A 24,023-nucleotide genomic window follows, 5' to 3' on the forward strand; every position below is an offset into this window, starting at 1 on the left:
TTATATCCCCTTAGGGGAGTATTTTGGAAGATAAGTGAATCCCTGATAGTACATAGAGACATTTTAAATGGTAGATAAACTTCTTAACAATTTAATTGTAATGTGTTTGTTTTAATGTGTAGTTTTCATATAAAATGAGGGCCCAATAAAACCGGCAGTTTGGTAGCTGTTATTGCTAGCTTTTCACTGTCAGTTCGGATATAAAATTTACTGTTCAAATACATTTATTTAAGAAGTGTGTTTATTTAAAGAAAGAATAACAGTACGAGAGGTTCTTGTAGAACGGCAACATTGATGAAGGAAGTGCAGAAATGCTGAGGTTTGCAAGACCCAGTCCCCTGAAAGAAACTGTGTCATCATCTGGCATTTCTCTTAAGTTTATCTCCCTCCCAGTTTTTTATCTGATGTCAAACCGAGAGCAAAGCCACAGATTCAAGTTGCTTTGCTCAAAAGGTAGTTTAAGTATTTTTTAAATTTTGCTTACTACTTAGATCATCCGTATTCTCATTTTTCTCATTATTTTTGCAGTAAGATTATATTTTAGGTGCAGAGCAATCACATTCTTTGGATGATACATCCAGTCCCTTAACTTGAATTTTTGCAAAAGCAAAAATATCACAACTCCCTTTCCAGGAGGAAGTGAGGCACTGTTGATGTAAACATGTGATTTCCACCTAGCGGGGATAAAGCACTTCATTATAACGTAGCTGATGTTCAGAGAGTATGCCAAAAAAAACGTTGGTTCACCACGGGAGGGCCTTTTGACGTTAATTCTAATTCTCTACAGAGGGACCTTAGTAGAACTGGAAGCCAACAACCTAGTTACCATTCTCATCGTGTTGATATGTAAACTGAGCCAAGTAAGCATCACCTGACATTTCCCCCAGAATTCCAAGCCAGGACTCACTCCCCACCTTAGCCCCAGCTACCAGATGGCATTTCATCAGTCAATATTCATCTTTTTAAGTTAGTTGTTGATTCTGATCTGTTTGACAAAGAAAGTGTGTGGGTGGCTAGTTAGGCTCCCTCAAGACAGCCTAACAAACAAGGCATCACCTGGGGAATAAACGTTAGCCATGGGAAAAAGGAAATTCTACTCGCTTGTAGGAACTGACTATCACATGCTGTCATTAGTTCCTTCTGAAACACTTTTTAAAAACATTTCTCTCCCAGTTGTAATTTGTGTATTACTGTATTTTTTAAAAAATCATCTTTAAGTCCTAAGGAAAAAAATAAAATAAAATGCTGCGTGAGAACAGAATGGGAAAAGGATCTGAGAAGCAGGGGCAAAAATGACGTTCTGGGGGAGTAAAGCTGATGATAAAGTATCTTAGTCATATCATTTTCATTTTGGACAGTCTACTAGCAAGAATGAACTTCATGCCCTTATAGCCTAGACCAGGGCTTGGCAAACTTTCCCTAGAGAGCTAGATAGTATCTATTTTTGGCTTTGCAGGTCATATGGTCTTTGTAGCAATTAGTCAGCTGGAAAGCAGCTATAGACTATGTAAACAAATGCCTGGCTGTTTTTCCACAAAACTTTATTTACAAAACAAGTCAGGGGCCAGATTTGGCCCTTGGGCCATAGTTTGCCAACCTCTAAAATTCAGTATAAGAGTTTGACCCTTGGGATCATACAAACCTGGGCCACATCGGGACTCTGATGCTCACCACCTACGGGAACCTGGTCATCTTAACGCACTTCCCAGGTCATCAGTTTCTACTTTTGTCGAATGGAAATAATTATAGACCCCTCCAGTGGGTTATTGGGAAAATCCAGTGAGTAATGCTCAGTGACAAGCACAGATCTGACACAATAGGTTCTCATCGGATGTTAGATTCTCTTGTTGCTGTGTTGCTGTGGTTGGTGGGTTTACGAACTGCTGCCCATGACTCCCCCACCAGTCCATTGGCCTCAGAGAAGTAAGAGCAACGGGGAAATTGCCTCAAGTCTGTCTTCTGCTTAAAGCCTTTCCGTGCTTCCCCATGTCTTTCATCATGGCCTGTCTAGCCCATGCTCACTCTTCCAGCATGGTGGGTATTGCTCTCCCCATTCTCCCTGGGTGGGCTCCAGTCACACTGAAGCAAAACCTGGAGCTCTTTCATGCCTCAGGACATTTACACACATGCTTTTTCCTCCTTTCCAGAATGCTGGTCCCCTAGCTTTTCTCAAGACTGGTTTCTTCCTTTAGTTATTTGCTTATGTTACTTCCTCAGGAAAGCCTTCATTATTCTCCTGCCAGTAACCATTTCTTTTATACCTCATAGCAAAATTAGGGTCAGACCATACTTATCTTATTCACAATTTAAATCACAGGGTTTTGTACAGTGTTCTGGCACATATAAACATTAAAAAACACACATTAAATAAAAGAATAAATGATTCAATAATTTATTATTACTACTATTACTATTATTATTATTATTTATTATCACCATCATCACCATCATGAATGGTACTGAAAGCATAGGATCCAATACAGTGTTCACCGATTTCCAACGATCTTCAACCTACTTCATGACTTTTACCAGATCTATGCACCACTGGAATTAAAAAATTTTTTTTTACTCCTTTTCTTTTTGCTTAGTTTCCTGTTAAGCCAGGATTAACAAACTACAGTCTTCAGGCTAAATTTGACCCTCCACCTGTTTTTGTAAATAAAGTTTGACTGGAAGACAGCCATACCCATTCGTTACTGTATTTACTAAGGATGCTTTCACACCCAAGGGCAGAATTGAGTAGTTGGGTAGAGACTGGCTGGCTCAAAAATCTAAAAATATTTACTGTTTGGTTCCTTACAGAAAACATTTGCTGACCCCTGTACTCTGCAATAAAAGTCACTGAATCCCTTGTTTGATATGCTAATTATGGGGGTTTTTTGTTTTGTTTTGGGTTTTTTTGTTTGTTTCTTTTTGTGTTACAAGGGCCTCTCACTGTTGTGGCCTCTCCCCTTGCGGAGCACAGGCTCCAGACGCGCAGGCTCAGAGGCCATGGCTCACGGGCCCAGCCACTCCGTGGCATGTGGGATCTTCCTGGACCGGGGCACGAACCTGTGTCCCCTGCATCGGCAGGCGGACTCTCAACCACTGCGCCACCAAGGAAGCCCGCTAGTTACGTTTTTCTTTCCATTCTCTTTAAAAACAATTTCATACCTATTAGGATTATTTAAATATTTGCTCAAGGACCCCCTAGAAACCCCTTGCTTGCGACCCCTGGTACGTGAGCCATGCTTTGGGAGTCATTGCCATGATAGTCCTTGAACTACATCTACTGGACTCTGCACCTGGGTGAAAGTCCTCTGTGTGGGTCTAGACTTGGTGCAGTACGTTCTTCCCCTAGGAGATCCTTTCAGTACGATTCCCAAATTTACAAGAGTGCGTTCATGGGCTTTTTCCCACAGTGCTATGCGTCTGCCAGGCATCCTCTTTCTAACTTCACACATGAGTTGGCTGAGAGCTTGACATGTACATCTGCATCATGGGTGTCATTATAACAGGCGTCAAAAAGGCTACTGCTCTCCCAGCACACCTAGACTCTTGACAAGATAGATGAAACCTATAGCTCTCTGTACCTGACTTCCAGAAATCAGGGCTGCCAGCTTTTTCTCGTGTTATGAATAGCCAGTGGCTGTTCTGTTAGATATCCCTTTGTCAGGAAAATTCTGCCTTCCAGAATTTTCCCCAGATTTACATATTGCATTATGAAATTTCTTGTAGAGAATGCAAAGGAATTTGCAGACATCTTTTTATTTTTGTTTTTCAACGAATGTCGTTTGTGTTATCATGACCTCAAAGTAAAGGGTATCAGCTGGGCGTCTTGCAGCTGCAGGAAGCAGAACGTACAACCCCAAATGGCTGAAATGATTAGACAATTTACTGGCTTGTATAAGTCAAAAGGCCAGAATAACTGGCTTCAGGTATTGCTAGTTGAAGGCCTCCAATTATATCACAAACGCTTGGTTCCCTCTGTATATTTCTCTGGTCCACCTCTGCAACGGTGGCTCCGCCCTGAGGCAGTGTCTCTCCTCATGGTGAGCAGGTGGCCACCTTTATCTCCTCCCAGGAGTAAGTCTAGATTCAGGGATCTGGCCTCCCTTAAAAGTTCCAGTCACCGTCTTATGACATCTGGTTGACTGTGCTGGTGTCAGGCCCAACCAATCACTTTTGCCAGATAGCTGGGATGCTCCGATAAGTCATGTCTAGACCACGTCATCCCTGCAGATGTGGGGGAGTTACTAGCTCCTCCAGAATTACGTGGGCTCTGAGTGGGGATCCTGCAACAAGATCAGAAGCCGTTATCAGAAGCAGAATGAGTGGATGACATAGAAAACAGCAACAATACATTTCCACTATATAAAAAGCTAGCTTTCTCTCCAAGGCCTGATTTTCCACTTTGCTTCTACTTTCAGGTTTCTCAACCTGGGCACTGTTGACATTTGAGGCCAGATAACTCTGTTGTGGGGTCTGTTCTGTGCAATGTAAAATCTTTAGCAACATCCCTGGCCTCTGCCTGCTGGGTACCAGTAGTGTCTCCCTTCCCCCCCCACCCCCCAAATTGTGACAACCAGAGATGTCCCCTGGGAGCCAAAATTACCCCAGGTTGTGAATCACTGTGTACTGGTTACAGTTTGAAAGTGGTGAGCCAAGGGTGATTACTTCATCGTTCACCAGGAAAAAGACATGAAAGGGAGAGAGAACAGCGTCTAGAGCTCTGATTGATACCCTCTGAGCAGAGGATTCAGAGTCTTCACTTCCTTGTGCCGTCTCCAAGTAAGCCTGCGGAAGCTCTTCAAAACCTGCGTGGTCCACCCAAACCTGGCCACAGAAGCAAAATCAGGCAGTGTAGTCCCGTGTTTAAGTGTCCTGGGGCCATGAAGTTCCAGGTTTGAATCCCACTTTTGGCACATTCTTGGTCTGTGACCTTGGGCGAGTTACTTAATATCTCAGAGTCTGGGGTTTTCTCCCCCCTGTAAAACAAAGGCAATTTGGGGGTTAATGTGAGATTTAAATAATAATGGTTGACAACTAATTAACCAAGAGGCAGGCCTGAGATGGTCATTCATATAAATAGGACCTTTAATTATTTGTGTCGTCGTGATTATTATCATCATCAGCGTGATTCAAGCCAGGTTTTCCTAACCTTGACCCTATGACACTTGGGGCCATATAGTTTTCTATTGTGAGGAGCTGTCCTGTGCGGTGGAGGGTGTGTAGCCTCGACACACCAGATGCTGGCAACACCTTCCAGTTGTGTCAATCGAAAATGTTCCCAGACATTGCCAAAACTGCCTATGGCTGAGAACCATTGATCTAAGCCCACTCAGATGGCCAAAATAATTCTCTTGCTATACTTTGTTTCCCCGAGGCCGGTCCCATCATTTTCGCAATACAAATAAAGGTGGGCTGCCCAACCTGTCAAGGAAAAGGTTTGAGGTGTCTGAGCCAGGGCCTGATATAGTACCCACATGACTGTTAGCAACTCCAATTTCCTGAGCTAGCAGAGAGTAAGAGAGCACCTTCATCTCCTTTGGTCTTTATCTCTCATCGCAGAAATGCTGCCTCGAGTCTCCCAGTTCACTTGTGCTATTTCCAGTTTCCATCTGGCTCAAGGGATCCATGCAGTGTGTCCAGTGAGTTGCTTAAAATGTGTCCTAACGTCTGGTTACCACATGGAAAATCGTTGCTCTAAAGCTTGGCCTGCATGTTGTAATGAAAATGCTTGTTAGGTTTAATGAAAAACATGGACCAGACCGTGAATAATGTAGCTTTTTAGACGCACATGCGCGGACATGCAGAAATATGATATTGCTTATGATGTGAATGTATACAGTGAGGATCCTTCATTTTCCCATGTTTGCCTGACATTGATGTTCCTTGGAATCAGTGGGAAGCTAAGTCAGATTTAGAGTCTGGTAAACTCGGCTTCCAGCATCCTTTATTCAGAACCAGCAGAACATTTTGGTTAAGAGCAGAGAATCGGGAGTCAGACAAACCTGGATAGCTGCTGACTAGTTATGTGTACCTGCCACACAGTCAGCGCTTAATAAATATTGGTTGACTGTTGAACATCGCTCAGACTCAGCTCGGTCATCTGCAAAATAGAGTAAAACCTAGAGGTAAGGTAATAAACTAGATAATCTCTGTAAAACATTCAGCATGTAGCAAACACTCTAAAACACATAGCTACCACATGTAACAAATTTACAGAATTCAAATCAATTTTATCCATTTTTGTGTATTCTGCTAATATTTATTTAGTGCTCCCTCTGTGCCTTGTGCTTGCAGCTAGTAATTCAGCAATTAAAGGAAGCAAAGATGAGCAGCTCCATACCATTTTTAAGTTAATAAAATTGTGAATGTGTCACGTGCAGAGAAGAAAGTTCTTTTTATCCTATTTGAATCCAACATGCGATGAATCTCCACAAAATTGAATTGTCTCCAATTATTTAACCTCCTCAAAAATTAGGTAGAAATTCCAGAGAGAATTTCCTTCTCAGTTCCTGCCACATCTCCACAGCATTCAATAATATTTTTTAATTTCCAAAAAGAAGTGAAGTTTCCAGGCAAGGCACTGACAAGTAAGTGTAATGGAATTTATTGCAGGCTTATTCTTGATCTATCCCAAGAGCCTCTTGATTTATTTGGTTTATCCTATAGCATAAGAACATGAGTTAGATATACGAGGAATGCAGTTCTGAGGCCAGGGTTGTGGTTTTTCTGTGTCCTTGGATGGCTAAAATTCCCTCTTTGGGCATATTTACTTACTGTGATGTCTTAGCATGATTTAACTGCCAATGAGTCTTTGCCTATGTGCTTGGACCGCCTCCAATGCCATCTCATACTTGTACAAATAATTCTAGTCTTGGGGGTGAATTGTTGGCAAACCCCTCCCGAACGCGTCTGAGAAGTAATGAAATGATGCCTTTTGACTAAACACCAGCTGGAGGAGAGAGGACTCATGGGCAGCACACAAGCCCTCTGAGGAGGGCAAGGTGTCAATGATGTAGCTGCTTCCCTCAAAGGCAAGTTTTTCACAGGAGCTGGTCTTGAATGTCGCAACTCCTGCTTTAATAATTAAAGAATCGTAATCATTATTATCATCATCATCACCCAACGTCTGTGGAGAGCCTTTACTTTTGCAATCTTCTCATCTTAGAATACTCCTCCACCCACTTCCTTGTTCCAACAGCTACACACTCTCCAAGTTCCAGCTCAGACTTGACCTCCAGCAGGAAGTCTTTCCCAATCTTTCACATCTGAAATAAAATTTGTCCCCCTTCGGATCCCTTGCTATCACAACCTCAGTTTTACCTTCTTCATGGTACTTTTTAATACCTGAAAATATCATGTATATTTTTTTGTTCACATATTTATTGTCATTTCCCCTGACTGGTCTGTAAAGGTCATGACAGCAGAGATCCATCTGTAGGAACAGTGAAGGGGACACAGAGGGAACCCACTCAGTATTTGGCAAGTGAGTGAACACTCAGGGCCTGGCATGGGACTAAGACATTGCTGAATATTGGCGTTTGGAAATTTAATGATTAAAATCCAGCCTACAGCTGCCTTTGGAAGTGTATGTTATTATTAACTCTGGAGATGAGGTACCTTGCTTGAGATTCCACAGATAGTAAAAGATGGAGCTCCAACTTGCACTCTGATCCCGGTACCAGCCCTCTAGACCCTTCTGCAACCTGTCTCGAGTGCAGCCCCCCACTTCCTTTCTAAAGAACGAAGCGCCCCTGCATTCCTGTTTCCAGGTCACTGCCCAGATCCTGACCCACCTGTCTGGTTTTACCAAAGTCTGAATCCCTTGTTGGCTGTGGCTTTCTTTGTCCCGTTAGCATTCAGGGCTCACATTGCATTAAACGGTTAAAAAAATTAAAAGTACATTTCATTAAACTCTTCAATAATGGACTCACTTTCCTATTGGGAAATTCTACTACAGGATAATGCTTTTTGGCAAGATCCTGTTTTAGCAGGAAGCCTGCATAGAGAAGGTATACACAGAGAGAGAGCGAGGGGCCATCTGCTTGCCTTCAGTTTCTCTGACAGCCGTGATCTGTGATCTGTGTGTGTCAACGTTCCCAAGGATGGTAACTGTGATTTCACAAAAGGGTCAAACCCATCCAACCTTCTTTGCCTGCTCAGGACCCCATCCCCAAACCTTCTCTCTTATGTCCTTGTACCTTCTAAATTAAATCACATTCCACCGCCTTTTCTTGTATAACCTCTGGACAAAATACTCCCCCCACACACCTTGCTTAAGGCAAAGTAATTGGAACGGATAGCCTACTGGCCAAGAACCACCCACTAACTGCTTTATGTCCAACTCCCCTCGCCTGAGGCACACCCAGCATTGAAAAATCCATGGCTCTTTCCCAGTTTTTTGAAGTTCCTGAAACAGTTAGTGCAATATTAATTGGGGGAAGACAGGGAGGGGAATGAATAGCCTATAGCCATTGGCATCTTTTACTTCGTCTATTTAATCTCCCATTATTTTGATCATGAATATCTGGTTTTTTAATTTCCTATAATCCAGCAAGGAATGTTGTTGTTCTCTTCCTTAAGGACAGCTGTGGTCTCTGCTTTTTCATGTTCCAGAAATCCTAACAGAGATGTTTTGTCAATGACTGGATATTTCATTAGAAATCCAGAGATTCCCATTAACTTGAATTATTTTCATAGCTCTGATCAACTTTTAGGTTAATAATTCATGATATTTAATAATCTGTTCAGATCATCACAAAAATTATTGATTTAATAATATTTGGTCATTAATAATGAAAAAGGAAGGGGGGATGATTTTTCTTATCACTTATATCAAGTTATTCCTTATGGCCTCGCAAATCTTGGGGAGAGCCAATAATTTTTAGGACTTTTAATATCTCATCATTCTTCTTGGTAGAAACCAGGAAAATGTTCTGCATTTTAAAATATCTGTATTCTTGCCATTCAAAGAGTACAATTAAGGTGAACCTTTAATCCAATCTCTATCCATTCTTGATTTTTTACAACTTTCTGAGAGTTTGTAGAAACCACGGCTTCCCACCCCCTAGAGGTTCAATAGCACAGCTCAACTGACTTTCTTCCTCTTTTTTATTATCTTCGGTTCAATCATATTGTAATCATCTTTTTTTTTTTTTTTTTTTTGCTAATATACTTTGTAATTTGATACCAGAATTGAGCTTCAATTTGTTTTGGCAATGTGGAGTTTCAAATCGTTTTCCCATTGAATTTCCTGTAGAGGTCATATCTGTGATGAGGTTCAAGCATTTCATCTTATTGAAAAAAGTAAAAGTCAAATGTGTGAACCAGATATATGAATATTGATTACTATTTTGAAACTATTACATTTTATTTTCAGTTTTTAAATGACCTCTTTTAGAATCTCATTAGAAAGTTGCCCTCATTGTTGGAAGATCCCCATGAAGGCATCTTTTTGCAATAATAAATAACTAAGCCTTCTGGCCGCTTTCCAAGACGAACCTACTTTATCCCCAATTCTATTCAATACCTAATGGTGTTATGGCGAGTTTCCAGAACCTAACCTTCCAGGCAATGAGAAATTTCCCTCTAGAATCTCATTTTGATGGGAAATGATTTCCTATATTAGATAAATAATGGACAATGTGTGTTCAGCTTTAGCTCAAGAAACATCATCAGAATTCCCTACCTGAGGCTCTATCTGCAACACGGCAAAACATCTGTATGAGAGGCGACTGGAGGTGGGGAGGAGGGGCCAGTCATTACGTCTATTATACGATGCTGAAGCATCTGGACATTTGGAAACATTCGGACAATTAGCGCTAGTTTTCACTTTTTGTCATGGAGACACAGCTTGAGTTTCAAAAAAAAAAGAAGGAAGGAAGAAAAGGAGGGAGGGAAGGATGAAGGAAGGGAGGAAGGAAGGAAAAATGAAAGGAAGAAATGAAATCACTACAATAAAACCGTGAATAGTGATTGGTACAATTGACAGACAGTAGAAACAAGTTGTGTAAAACTCAAACGATGTCTACCACTTTCTTAACTGACACGTGTGTTTGAGCCTACACTAGTGTTTTTAAATCCTGGTATAACACAAATATCTCATAAGTGAACGCCCCTCCCTATGTTATTCCATATGTTAAAAAGTCATTATGCTAGAACAAAGAATACTTCTTGGGTTTTGTGTTGAGCAGCTCATGGATTTTAGGATAGGACACTGTGTTTCAAATTGTGGATCTAGATCAATCAGTGCAATCAATATTGTGGGTGTAGCCCAGCATTTAAAAAAATAGAATACATCTGAGTACCTTGCATGTAGCAAAGGAAGTAATATTTTTTAAATAGCTGTTTCTTTATACATATAAACACATGTGTACTGACTCATAATATCAAATGTGCTTCTTATGGTGAATCAACTACAAAAGGAGTTCAAAGCCCTGGTGTAGAAGGTCCAACTTCCTATATTTAAGAGTAGAAAAGAGTAACCTAAAAACAAGCTTTGTTCAAGAATTATACCTCCCAAGTATACTGAAAAACATATTTCTTGGGCTTCCCTGGTGGCGCAGTGGTTGAGAGTCCGCCTGCCGATGCAGGGGACGCGGGTTCGTGCCCTGGTCCGGGAAGATCCCACATGCCGCAGAGCAGCTGGGCCCGTGAGCCATGGCCGCTGAGCCTGCGCGTCCGGAGCCTGTGCTCCGCAACAGGAGAGGCCACAGCAGTGAGAGGCCCGCGTACCGCAAAAAACAAACAAACAAACAAACAAACAAAAAACCATATTTCTTTTGCTGGTTTGCTTTGCCTATATCTCAGCAAAACTGGGTATCTTTTGGTTCTACCTCTTTTCTTATTTCTCAAACACTCAGCAGATAGCAGAGTCACCAAGAGTTCCTCATTAAAACAAAACAAAACAACCCTCTGATGGTATGTTTAAGGGACAGTTCATAGATGGACCTTCCACAAAATTACAATATGCCAAGTGCCCAATACAAATGTGTTCATTGATTGCTTTTATAGAGAAAAGACACAATGTCATACAGAAGCCAAGAAAAATTGTTCGGGGGAAAATATTTTGTTCCATTTGTAGAAAAAGCAGAGTATTCAGCCTGGTTTTTGAAACAGGGATGGAAGTGTCAAATGAGTTACCAGCACACCTCATAACTTAGTTAAAAATCATCTCGCTTCTTCATTCTGCTGCTGATGATTCCAGGCTCATAGGTAGATTGACCCGACCTGCAGCAAGTGTGTGATGAAGCCTTGCCCCTTACCTTTTCACAGTCATATTGAATATTTGCTGTTTATATGAAGCTAGAGGCTCTCAGTAGCATGGCCTTTTGGGTTCAGATTTTGATGTTCCATGATGAATCCAGCTCTTGCCACCTAGATTTTAATATTCATTGTTAACTTGAGGAGCTGACACGGAAGGGACAAGATTTCATTATGAGCCTCTTTGAACTTACAGCAGTTATAGGAGTGGAGAAATAGATTACACCTAAGAACATTTTTAATGTTGTGTCAGAGCCCAATTGATCTGATGGACTTTTAATGACTTCACTGATAATAAGGGAGATCATGACTTAGACCTGCTTAAGCCAGTGTGGAAAGGTTGATGGCAATATTCATGGTCTGATGAGATCTGAAGTGGAAGGAAATGGACTTCTGAGTTCAAAGAGATTGCACCCTACAGAGGCGCCATGATCCGTGGTCTGTTGGGTGTGTTGACCGTTGGGCACACACGCTGTTCATTCTCCATGTCTCAGCTCATCCGAATGCCTCTGCCAAAGTTATAACCCCTGAGGAGAGCAGTGAGCCGGGAGGCTGGATTCACACTCAGATGCCGGAGGGCTGGAATAAAGGAGGGGTGGGGAAAGAAAGGAAGAGAGTTTCCCCACTGTTACAGACCACTTAGGCTGCAAAGAGCACTACACGTGACCCACAGAAAGTACTTTTCACTTGCATTTTAAGCAAACCTGGGCTTTAGTGGGACATTATCACCTGGAGTGCCCAGTAATGGGTAATTGAGTAGGGAAAGGGGCTGTGCATGGTTGATTAATACTTACCAAAGTCTTTGTGTGTTTTTTTCTCAAATGTTAACGATGTGGCAGATCGAGTTGAACAAAAAGGACACTGTGGATTGAAATATGGTTTTGTGCCCATCAAACTCTGCCTTCTCTCTGCTTGGCTTATGATGAATACCATTCTTTAATAGCAGCCTGGTGTTCGTGAAGAACTTATTACGGAGGCTGAGAGGAAGCCAAGAATGAAGAAATGCCCGACTGGCAGCGATCAGTCACCTCCTTTTAAAGATGAACTGATCCTTCTTTTTTAAAGTAACAGTTCATATGAAGGTCTCAGACATAAATATGCAAAGCCTCAGAGCAATTACAGTTGCCTGGTCCTGTTAGCGTTTCCGTGCCTGTTTGGGGAGAAGATGAATTCCACCCTTCCCAGCAGAGGCCTCTTCAACGAGAAGGAAGCTCCTCCCCAGGGCAGGGCTCCGATTAAACAAAGGTTCATTCTTGGCACCGGCAGAATCATAATATTATAACGCAAAAGGACAAGTCACATTTGGTTAAAGATTTCTGCGTTCTAAGACGTAATATTCCAAGTTGAGTCACCCCAGGAAGAGCTAGTTAATGAGGTAATAATGCCTGAGAACTAAAGAATGACATGGGGTACTCTTCAGGGCCAGGCCATTTCTGGGGCCTCACAAAACTCTCAGTGCCTTTGCAGTTCACCTCTGGCCTTGCCATTTCCCGCTCAAAAGCCTTTGAAGCGAAGTTTCTCCACCTTGACACTATGGACACGTTGGCTGGACTGTTATTTGTTGTAGGGTTGTCCTCTGCATTGCAGGATGTTTAGCCGCATCCCTGGCTCCACTCCGTAGATGCCAGTAACATCCTCCATCACTATGTTTTGGCAACCAAAAATGACTCCCTGTATTGCCAAATGTCCCCTGAGAGGCCACATCTCCCCCTCTTGAGAACCACGGCTTTAAAGATACTTGAAACCTTTGGAAAAATCGTCTCCCTCAAATGCCCAAGGATCTTGATCTAATGTCCTTTGACTCTCCATTTACCATTCATTGACACTAACCCCACTTGTTCTTCTCCCACTTTCTAAAATATTCCAGGAGCTGTTGTCTCCCTGTGTCTTCCTTATTTCTTTTCCCTTGTAGATCCTGTTCACTGTGATGTCATTAAAGCCTAGAACAGGGCCTGCACTGTAGACACGCAAGTGACTTGACCCTCCCCCCAATGGTCTCCATCTGCCCAAATTCACTCTCCCTTCAAGATCTAGTCCCATTGTACTCATTTTCAGAAGCCTTCAATATAGCATCATGGTTGAGAACATGAACTTGGAAGCTATACTAGGTTCAGGTCCTTCTCCTCCGCATGCTAGCTATATGACCTTGGGCAAGTTACTTCAACCTTCTTGTACCTCAGTTTCCTCATCTGTAACATGGATACAACAGGGGAACCTGCTTTATAGGGATACGATCAGGATTCAAGATGAGAGAAACATCTTGCATGTAATAAATGCAACATGACCTATGTTAGCTGTTATTAGTATCTCCTAGTCCGAGGGTCTCTTCCTTCTCTGCAGACTTGGTTTGTAGACCCATCTCAGTTTCCCTTGTTGCACACTTGAATTGATTACATTTTCTGAACCAAAATTACATGTCACATGACAAGCCTGGGACAACAGGCCAGAGTTCTGAAATGCAATTAGCCTGAAAAGTTGGGGCAAATAGTTGTCATAATTACAGTTTGTGGGGGAGGGGGCACACATATCCTCCCAACAGATCATGGCTGGGGGACTGCATCCTCTTCCTCATAGGGACCCCCATCTAATATTTGTTGATTTCAATTCTTCTAATTTCATGATAGGAAAGTCTCTTTCAGAAACTCTTCTCTCCTGAGCCCCGGAGTCTCTTGTGTCCTTCAGTTAAGGAAAGTGGCTTTTGCAAACACTGATTTCTGAAAGCCTGTCTCTTCACCTCCTACCAATACAATTCATGATAAAAGTTCTTATTCCTCAGGACATGTGGAAGAGTGTTTTTAGAAACATAATTGGAGGTCCACCTGGGGAGCTTGATTAAAATGTAGATTTTTAGATGTTGGCTCAAACTTAATCAGAAATTCTAGTGGTGGGGCCTGAACATCTGAATTTTTTAAAGCCTCCCATCTCATGTTTACACTCACTCCTTTGAGAACCACTATGTTAGAATAAACCAGCAAAAAGTACAACATCTCCCTGGTGTTGCTCGGAGCCTTGGAGTACCTGAGCTGGAAAATGCTGCCCTTTTTATGAGGGGAGTAAGAGAACGATTTTCCTCTGTGCTTTCTGTCTTGCTGCGGATAATGTAAATTACGCACAGGGCGGGATTTTCTTTTTTAAATGAAAGGGTTGTATTCTTACTCCACATTCCACAGCTCTTAAAAACAAGTCACCCCAAGGGGGAGGACTGGGTGTTTACAATCCCAGCTGGAAGAGGGCATGCGCTATTTGCAAAGCAAAGGGCAGCACGTAAGTTCTGAGAATTATCTCAGAGCATCAAGAGTGGAGACTGACTTGAGAACATCCCTTGTGGGAAAACTCCATAACCAGGTGCACCAAAAAGGGTTCCATATGGCTCCAATATTCTGGTGGAGTTGGATACATATTTGAGCATAACCCAAAGATATGAAATAATCCATTCTTGGTTTCTATCTAGATGATTAATCTCTCCTCGATATCCAAGACCTGTCTTATGATTAATGTAAGTTCTCCCACAACCAAGAATCTGTGTCACATCTTCAAGAGTAACGGAGCCCCACGTCCAATGTGATTTATTTAAGAAACAAAAGCAAAGAGGCTGTTAAGTCTCTTCCTTCAACTTCCCTGTTTGCCAATAATTTCATACCATTGATTTCTTTCTCTTTTTTCCCTGTAGTCTCTGAAGAAAATGCAACTCTCCCTTTTGACGCCCTTCCCCAAAGACTCATGACATTTATTTGGAGTTGTGCATCATCTCTTTGACCCTCCCCCCAAAAAGACCTCTGAATTCTCACCCACTCTTTTTCAAACTTCTGCCCTCTCTTTTTACACACTCTCAAATCTCTCTTTTAAATAAATAAATATATAGCTAAATAAAGTACATAAACACACCTCCATACCTCAGTTTCCACATCTTAAAGTGGGTATAAATATAGGACCTTTCTCTTGGTGAGGACTGATTGAGTTAGAAATAAAGCTCTTAGATCGTTGGCCCACAGGAAGTGCTCATCTACTGTCAACTAATAATTCCATGGGGGTCTATGTCTGTCCCAATTACATATCATCGGTCTGTCTGTCTGTCTGTTTTTCGCTGTACACATGCTTCCTTTTCAAGCCACATTCACCTCTCTCCTTTCCTTCATTACCAAGCTCTTTGAAAGAGCCCTCATTCTCTCCCTACACCTCACCTCCCGTTTGCTCCCCGTCTTTTTCAATTTGCCTTTGGCTGACCCCAGCTGGCCCCTAATGCCTCTGTAATTGCATCACCTGTCTAGTGACCTCTCTTCTACATGTTCATCCCACCTGATTGAGCTGCAACTTTGTACCAAACCTTTTGATTCTTCCTTTCTTTTATTTCCAAGTTTACAATAGAGGTTTTTTGTTTTTTAATTTTTATTTATTTTATTTTTGGCTGTGTTGGGTCTTTGTTGCTGCGCGCGGGCTTTCCTCTGGTTGCGGCGAGCAGGGGCTACTCTTCGTTGCGGTGCGCGGGCTTCTCATTGTTGTGGCTTCTCTACTCTTCGTTGCGGAGCACGGGCTCTGGGCGTGCGGGCTTCAGTAGTTGTGGCTCACAGGCTCTAGAGCGCAGGCTCAGTAGTTGTGGCGCACGGGCTTAGTTGCTCTGCGGCATGTAGGATCTTCCCGGACCGGGGCTCGAAGCCGTGTCCCCTGCCTTAGCAGGCGGATTCTTAACCACTGCGCCACCAGCGAAGCCCTACAATAGAGTTTTTTTGGCATCTTCCTTTTTAAAAGAATTGTTCTTTGGATGTTGATACAGCTGTTGTTGGTGTCATTTTCCTGATTATGGTAGAAACAGAATTTCCGAGTCCTAGAAATTTGCTCCTGATCTATGCTGTGGCACTTAGTGTCGTGCACCTTCCCCTCCTCTTTGACTATGCTTTTCCTCTGCTCTTCCTCAGTGACCCCGTAAATGTCACGGCTCCCGAGGACTCTGTCCTGGGTTCTAGGCTTTTCTCATCTCTTTAGACCCAGAGATCTCAATTAACAGCCTGCAAGCAGAACGCGGCCCACAGAAATGTTCTGTTATAACCTCACAGTGTTACCAAAAAAATAAATAAATTAGCTTCCACCTTTTAATTTTTAAACTAATATCCCTATTTGTGGCTTCTTTTGGAAAAATGGAGCATCTCACCATACCAGACCTATGTTTCCTCGTGGCCACAGCTAGCTGGAGTTGACAGTATTGCTCCTTTAATCAGGGCACCTCCAAGTTCATCTTCACTTAAAGCCACCTTCCCTTAATTCTGTGAACTTCTGGCCCCTCCAGGCAGTTGGGGCTCCCACTCCTGCTGTATTATCCCTGGATAAGGTATGACCCCATGAAACAAGGACAACCAAATTTATATTTCCCATTCCAAGCTGGTCCTCACGTCCACAGCCACATGTGTTCCAGTAAGTCCCAGACTTGCTCTGGTCCTAGGTCGCTGTTTTACTCACCACAGTCCTGCCCTTCTCTACACCTGTACCATGACCTTCAGAACTAAGTGTTCCATCTGAGAGAGTGTTTGAATCCAGAATTCTAAAAGGAAAAAAAAACACGTTATGTATTCATCAATACTTGGTGGCATGCTAGTTGAGAATCATTGTTCTAGAAGAAGGATCTAGTTACATAATTAAAAAAATATAAAAACGAGTGATATAAGCAAAGGGAAGCAGGTCGATATCTGTTTGAGTCGTTGGGACGTGAGGTACAGAGTGCTGGAAATGTGGTGGTGGGGAGGTGTGAAAACTGAGACGGTAGTGAATCCAAAAGATATTGCAGAGGAAACTTTGGGGACAGATGAAACCAAAGTAAAAAATTTAAAAGCCGATGTAAAAGCTAAACTCAAGCAACAGAAAGAGCTTGAGGGTGAGTGGCGCCGCTGATACATACATAGAGGTGGAGACTTGAGGCCATGTTGATGGTTCTGGAAGGTGATGCTGAATCCCAGGTTTGGCATATTGAGTCAGATGCCAGCAGACATCTGAAAAGATCCCGTACAGTTGAAGGTAAAAGAGGAACGAGAAGAGAAGAGTGGATCCGGTTTGCAGTTTCGGAAGCCATCCACGTACGTGTGGGTTTCAAAAAGCTCTCTATGAGAGGGAGAGTAAAGAGAAATAGGAAGAGAGGAAAAAGGAAGGAAAACAGAGGTGCCCAGTGCAGGAGATAAAGAAAGAGTAAAGATCAAAGTCGGAGGTCAAGCAGAGAAGAAGTCAAGATGATAGTTTGATATAAAAGGGAATCGTCTAGCAAGGTCCAGTGAGCAAGGAAGAATATATCTAGGTACTATATCTACGGAAAACTATTGGGCTTCCCTGGTGGCACAGTGGTTGAGAATCTGCCTGCTAATGCAGGGGACACGGGTTCGAGCCCTGGTCTGGGAGGATCCCACATGCCGCGGAGCAACTAGGCCCGTGAGCCACAACTACTGAGCCTGCGCGTCTGGAGCCTGTGCTCCGCAACAAGAGAGGCCGCGATAGTGAGAGACCCGCGCACCGCGATGAAGAGTGGCCCCCACTTGCCGCGACTAGAGAAAGTCCTCGCACAGAAACAAAGACCCAACACAGAAAAATAAAATAAATTAAAATGCGCCTCATTAAAAAAAAAAAAAATATTGGATTTGGCCAGGAGAGAGTCATCCATTCATTCAACAAATATATACGAAGCATCTGTGATTTTGCAGAAAGTGTGCTAGGAAGAACTATTCAACCTGGAGATTATATCGGTTGGTAATAGCTTAGATTTTGCTACAACAAAAACTCCCAAGTCTCTATGGCTTAAAATAACAGAGGTTCATTTCACACTCCTGTCTCTGATCCCTGCCATTCTCTTTCTGGTCAGACTGGTAACACAGCCATCTCTTTTTTTAAATTAATTAATTAATTTATTTGTTTGTTTGTTTTTGGCTGTGTTGGGTCTTCGTTTCTGTGCGAGGGCTTTCTCTAGTTGCGGCGAGCGGGGGCCACTCTTCCTCGCGGTGCGCAGGCCTCTCACTGTCGCGAACACAGCCATCTCTTGAAACGTGGTGATTGCCATGACAGAGAGAAGGAAAATGTACATCAGCCGTTAAAGCTTCTTCGAGAATGTGAAAGCAAGTCAGGTGGCCCCATCTTACTTCCAGGGACAGCAAAATGCAATTCTAGTACATGTCTGCTGGGAAGCAAAATGGAAGATGTGCTCATAGCCCTGTGACTACCCCAGAGATGATTTTAAGGAAGAGGAGATGAAATGCACAGCCTTAAATATTTACACTTTATCTCCTTAAACCAAAGCTCAACTACACAATTTTCGGGACCCAGTTCAAAATGCAAATGCAGGTTCGAGGCCAGGGGCAAGGAAGTCACTCTCCCCTTCCCTCAGGCCCACTACCCCATCCCATGGTGGACAGGCGACCCCCGAAAGTTTATAACCTCCGCACCAGATAAAAGTGTTCCCTAGATCAGAGACAGGCGAGAGGCCCCAACAAACAACACTTAGGCGCCGCCAACTCAGAGAGGAGTGGCACTCCCTTGCCCCACCCCAAGATGCTGCAGGGTTAGGGTCTGACCTTGACTCTTCCCCCATCCCTATCCAGCCAGGCAAAAGGTGGGCCTTCCCCAGCTCCACCCATATGACCCAGTCACCACCTCAGGGGTAACAGGGCCGAGGCAGGGAGGAGGCAGCCAGGTGCCGCCCAGTTGATCACGGGGAGGGGTGCTCAGTGAGCCGCCTAGAGCCTTTCACAGGGAGGTGGGATGGCGTAGAACCGTGCGTGGCCCGAGGCTGCCTCCCCAGCCTGTGCCCGCTGTCCAGCTGGACTTCTCTCACGAAACCCAGGTTCAAAGATAAAATTATTAAGCATTTCTTCAGGACAGTGACACACAGCCTCTTCCGAGGGTGGGCCCCAGTGTGGCTGCGCAGCTCCACACCCACTGCGATGCCCTGGTTTTTACCGAAGGGACGTTTCTCCCTTCCACCCCATCAGTTGTCTTTTCTACTTTCTCTGTTCTTCATTCCAGTTGCTCTTGAAATCCTATTCAGATAAGGGATCACCCTAAGAGGAAATTCACTTCTTTATATAACATAAATCCACGTGAACTGAGGCTACAGGAACGGGCTTGAAGATAACCTACTCTTTTTTCAGAGTCTTCTCCCAAGTTGCTGGGCTCTTTGTAACTCCCATATTTGGGCCTGGGAAAAGGACAGGCCAAGGGGGTGGAATGCACAAGTAAAATTTAAAAGTTCCATAGTTCGCAAGTTCGAGATTTATGCACAGTCTAAGAATATCTGCCGTTGCTTGTGGTGAGATTGCGTATTCGATAAGCCCTCGGATTCCCTCTTTGCCCGTGAAGCAGCCTGCAGAAGCCAGGGGTCAGGGAACTAGAAATAGGTGGTCTTAATGTTCCCTCTGGTATTACATCTCTCTGCAGAGAATATGGCTTACAACAGATTAGCGGTCTCGACATATACTGAGACCGTGGAAAGAGTGATGCTTGTTGACATTATCAGCAATTCCTGGAGGGGAATTTTCATCCTTTTTTATTCTTTTCTTTCCTTCCAGAGTCTGTTTATTTGTCCCCCTATATACCTGGCTATCCTTTATCCTGCTGCTGTTTATCTCCCTGAAATAGTTTTGCGTATCTCGCCATATTAAATCCACTTGTTTATTGTTCGTTTATCTCTGCTTGGTGTATCAAATGTTTATTTGTAAGCCACTCGTGTATCCGAAATTTACCTGATCGTTGCCTGCCTGTTCTGTTTGCTGGCCTGTGTCCAGCTGGGCTGTGCATGTATTTGCTACCCTCAGATAATCCAAGTCTCTTGGTAAATATAACTATTTAGAAGTCCTAAAAAGAGGTTCGGAATCGCTAAGAGGCAAATATAACATTCCTCTGCCCCCAGAATGTGACTAATATCCAGAAAAATGTGCCCTAGAGTTGACTTTGAGTGTGTATTTGAAGAATGACAAAATCTGGCAATCCCTAAGAGTAGGTTAAGCCTTCCAAAACCTTACTCCTCTTATCACAAAATGATTAGGATTAGTGTTTGCACGAGGCTGCTTCACCCCGTAGCATCTGCATCCCATGAACTGGTCCAGGAGGGTACGGATTATCTGGTTCTCAGGTAACATTGGCTCTTCGACACCTAACACGATGCCTGGTAGACCAGAGGTCCATAGCATTTCTTCAGTGATGGTGATCGGTTGGTTCCTTTGGAGCCAAGACTCTTTATTTTTCTAACCTCACACAAATTTATGTCAGGGATTATTCGTATTTACCTAGATACGGTCTAAGGAGAGGTTTGCACAAAGCATCCAATGAAGGGACAGAGGAGTGCTCAGAAGCCGGGCTTTGGAGCCACACACACCTGTGTTTACAACTGGCCTGGAGCTCTATTAGCTGTTGAACCTGGGATAGGTCATGTAACCTCATCTATAAAGGAGGAGGAGTACTAGTACCCGCTCACGGGTATGTATGAAGCCGAGATGAACAGTGCAGGCTCCAGAGTAGACAGCCAGCACTCGATAAGGAGTGGCTGCCCCTGCGCTTCCCACTGCCACCTGGTCAAGCTGTGTTTCTTGGACACCTCTGGCAGGTGTCCCCTGACAGTGGGAACACCAAATTGGTAGGAAATTTGGGTGCAAATTGGACATCTCCGTAAACACTTCTTGGCTCTCTAAACTCGTTTCGCTGTTCTAGGTCTTCCCCAGATATCTGTTCCTGCCCAGACAGGGGCAACCTCTGGAGTTTTCACAAACTCCATTCTCACTAAAGTCTCCCAGCGTGGAGGCATAAATGAGAGATGTGATTATTCTGGCCTTCTGCTGAAATTATTCTATGCCCAGGGTATGTATTTATTTGCCTGCAGAGAATTCAGAAGCACGAACAATGCACACGTTCACTAAGAGTTACCAGTGTTTTAAAATCGTGTCCAGCAATTTTTGAGTCTGGAACTGAGAGGCAGGAAAGGGCTTGCATCGGGTTTCACACACTAAGATGTCTTCCTCGCGTGCAGGAAACGTCAGTTCTCGGTGGTCTGCCCCAGGATGATGCGTCCTCGCAGGAGCTAAATCTTCAGCATTTTTGTGTCTGCCTTACCATGTTAGCTTTCTCCCATTCACTCAGTCATTTATTCATTCAGTGAATACTTATGGAGGCCCTGCTCTGTGTCAAGCATTGTACTACATGTGGGGATACAAACAAGGATACAAGGTGTGGACCTTACCTTCTAGAAGAGCGAGGCGTCATAAATATGTGCTCTCATTTTAGGTTCCGGTTGGTGCCATGACAGAAAAAAATCATGCAAAGCAGAGAAATAGAGAATAATTAGGGGGCAGGGCACACAAGCGTTCTCCTTAGGTCATCAGTGCAGAGTGAAGGGGAAGCTCATTCCAGGCAAAAGAGCTGCAAGTGTAAAGGTCACTGGTGGAGCTGGAGGGGAGTTGGGGGGTTGGGGGGGACATAATGGGAGGTGAGGCCAGATCACGCAGGACCTTTGGGCTCAAGATAAAGAATCATGGTTTCACATGGAATGAAGGAACAGGAAGGGAACGGATGGCTAAATGTGGGAGCGGGTGAGGGGTTCGGTCTCACCATGGGGAACCTAATGGGGCGCTGTTGGTCAAGTCAGGGGGACACTGCGCCGTTGTGAAGCAGCCCAGCAGGGACTCGGCCTGTGTAGCGTCCCCCCTCTTCCTTGGACTAGCCAGCTTAGCCTCAGTTTTCTTAGCCTCAGTTTTCTCATCCATAGGTTGGAGATCGTGATACCTGTCTTGAATGGTTCTCATCAGCATTAGAGACTCTGTATGCGTCCATAGAGGGTTGCCATTAAGAGATTACATTACATCACATCATATAATTATTTTTGGTTTTGCCCAAAATGATAAAGGAGAAAATGAACATGTAGGATGGGAGCTTGCCTAGTGTTTGGCTGTGTGCTCACCTTGCCTTTATGCCATTGGCAAACCATTCTTGCCAAGTAAAAACCTGCCTTGTATAACCTGAAGGCTCCTTTTTCAATGTAAATGTCTTTAAAATAAAAATGCCAGGGGCTTCCCATAGTCCCTCTTTGGAATGCCCTGGACTTGTTCTCACTCTCCTTGCCCCAGCCTCACTCACTGTCTACCAGTTCTTTAAGTGCCCCAGCCTTCTACCCCTACTCCGCACCCCACGACCAACACACATGCTACCTGCCAACTAGTCACAAGGCATCATTGCACAATCTCAGGGGAATCTGACCACAAAAATCACTGTGAATAACGTCCCCTGTAGCTGTCATCCCAGGCTTTCTCCATAGCTTTGACGCCTACCCCACCCCCAGATTTCTCCTGGTTGACTTCTACTCCTTCACAGGATCAAATCCCACGTGCTTGGGGAACCTCATCTGGCCTCTGGGATAGACCAGGCCCCTCACAATATGCTCACGTTGACCGTAAACCTTTTCCTTGTAGCACCTATCAGTTGCCATTTTACTTTCTTCATCTGATTATGTGACTGAGTCCCGTCTGCCCCACCAGAGTAGAAACTCCATCCGGTTACAAGCCATGGTTGTTTGTTTATTTGTCGTTTCCTCATCATTATCATTTCTCTGCAGGCACAGTTTCTGGCTCAGAGCAATCATGTCATAAGTGTTTGTTGAAGGAATCACTAACCTTCCAGGAAGCATCTATTCCTTCTAGAGGGCCTCTAAGACACACAGTTTTGTTATTCAGAAGCCTAACATGAGAAAGCCAGAAATCAGTGTAAGACTTTCCCGTCATGGGAAAACCAGACCCGTACATCTGGCAAAGAGCAGTGGTCAATCAGTGTGGGATGAATGAACTAATAGCTGAATGAGTGACTTTGAAGCACAAGCTAATATTGCTTTTGTCAAAATGGTGAGTGTGAAGCACAGCCCTGCACACACACAGTCACGTATGTATCCCCCTCCCTCCTCTACTGTCTGCAGTATCTTCAAGAGGAAAAATAACTAAGAGCTACTCTGTGGTGATGGGTTTAAGGTTGTCAGTGGTCCTCTGTCTTCTGATTTTCCCTGCCCTCCTAGCTCTGACTTGGCTACTGGAAATCCCAGCTCTTGTCATCATCACCCTCTACCCGTCTTGGGGCAGGAAGGAGAAAGCTGAGCTCTTCTGTGCCATCAGCTTAGAGGGCAGAGGCCCTGCTCATCTAACCTTTCTGTTCCCAGCAGAGAATGAACAGCCAGCATCTCTGGATAACCAGGCAAGCTGGGCTGTGTTGTGAGACCAGGCTCCTTCTGGAGAGCTCCCAACACCACAGCCAAGGCCACTGGATCATATCCTTAGATACACTAAAACACATATTGTTTTAAGTGCCTTTCCCAAGACTGCGAATGAGGAAGCTGAAGATGCCACTGAATATATTAGTGTCTAATTAGTTTGGACTGCTATAAAAAGCACACTGTAGACACTGTGGCTTAAGCAACAGACATTTATTTTTTTCTCACTGTTCTAGAGGCTGGAAGTTCAAGATCAGGAGGTCAGCATGGTTGAGTACTGGTGAAAGCTCTCTTCCTGGTTTCTTTACATGGGAGAGAGAGAAAGTTCTGGTGTCTCTTCTATAAGGGCACTAATTCTGTCACGGGGGCTCCACCCTCATGACCTAATGTAACTTCCAAAGGCCCCACCTCTTAATACCATCCCATTGAGGGTTAGGATTTCAACATACGAATTTTGAGGGAACACAAACACATGATCCATAATACCTAGATTTTTAGCCAATGTTATCAGTGCCTGCAAGAAGCAATGTGAGGTATCTCCTTCTTATTAAGAAGGACTTGGAGA

The 24,023-nt window shown here is 43.7% G+C and overlaps 1 protein-coding gene and 1 long non-coding RNA gene across 2 annotated transcripts in view; one reads left to right on the plus strand and one right to left on the minus strand.

Moving 5' to 3' along the window:
- TSHZ2 (teashirt zinc finger homeobox 2) overlaps positions 1–24,023 on the plus strand; it is a 273,232-nt gene that overhangs the window by 120,317 nt on the left and 128,892 nt on the right. The window lies entirely within an intron of this gene.
- On the minus strand, positions 4,144–5,674 carry LOC141276562 (uncharacterized). Its single transcript, XR_012326403.1, has 3 exons — positions 5,517–5,674; positions 4,723–4,967; positions 4,144–4,274 (listed from the first exon to the last, which is right to left on the minus strand). It is a non-coding gene; the product is annotated as an uncharacterized lncRNA (long non-coding RNA).

This window comes from Tursiops truncatus, chromosome 15 (genome assembly GCF_011762595.2).
Source record: "Tursiops truncatus isolate mTurTru1 chromosome 15, mTurTru1.mat.Y, whole genome shotgun sequence".
Lineage (NCBI taxonomy): Eukaryota > Metazoa > Chordata > Mammalia > Artiodactyla > Delphinidae > Tursiops > Tursiops truncatus.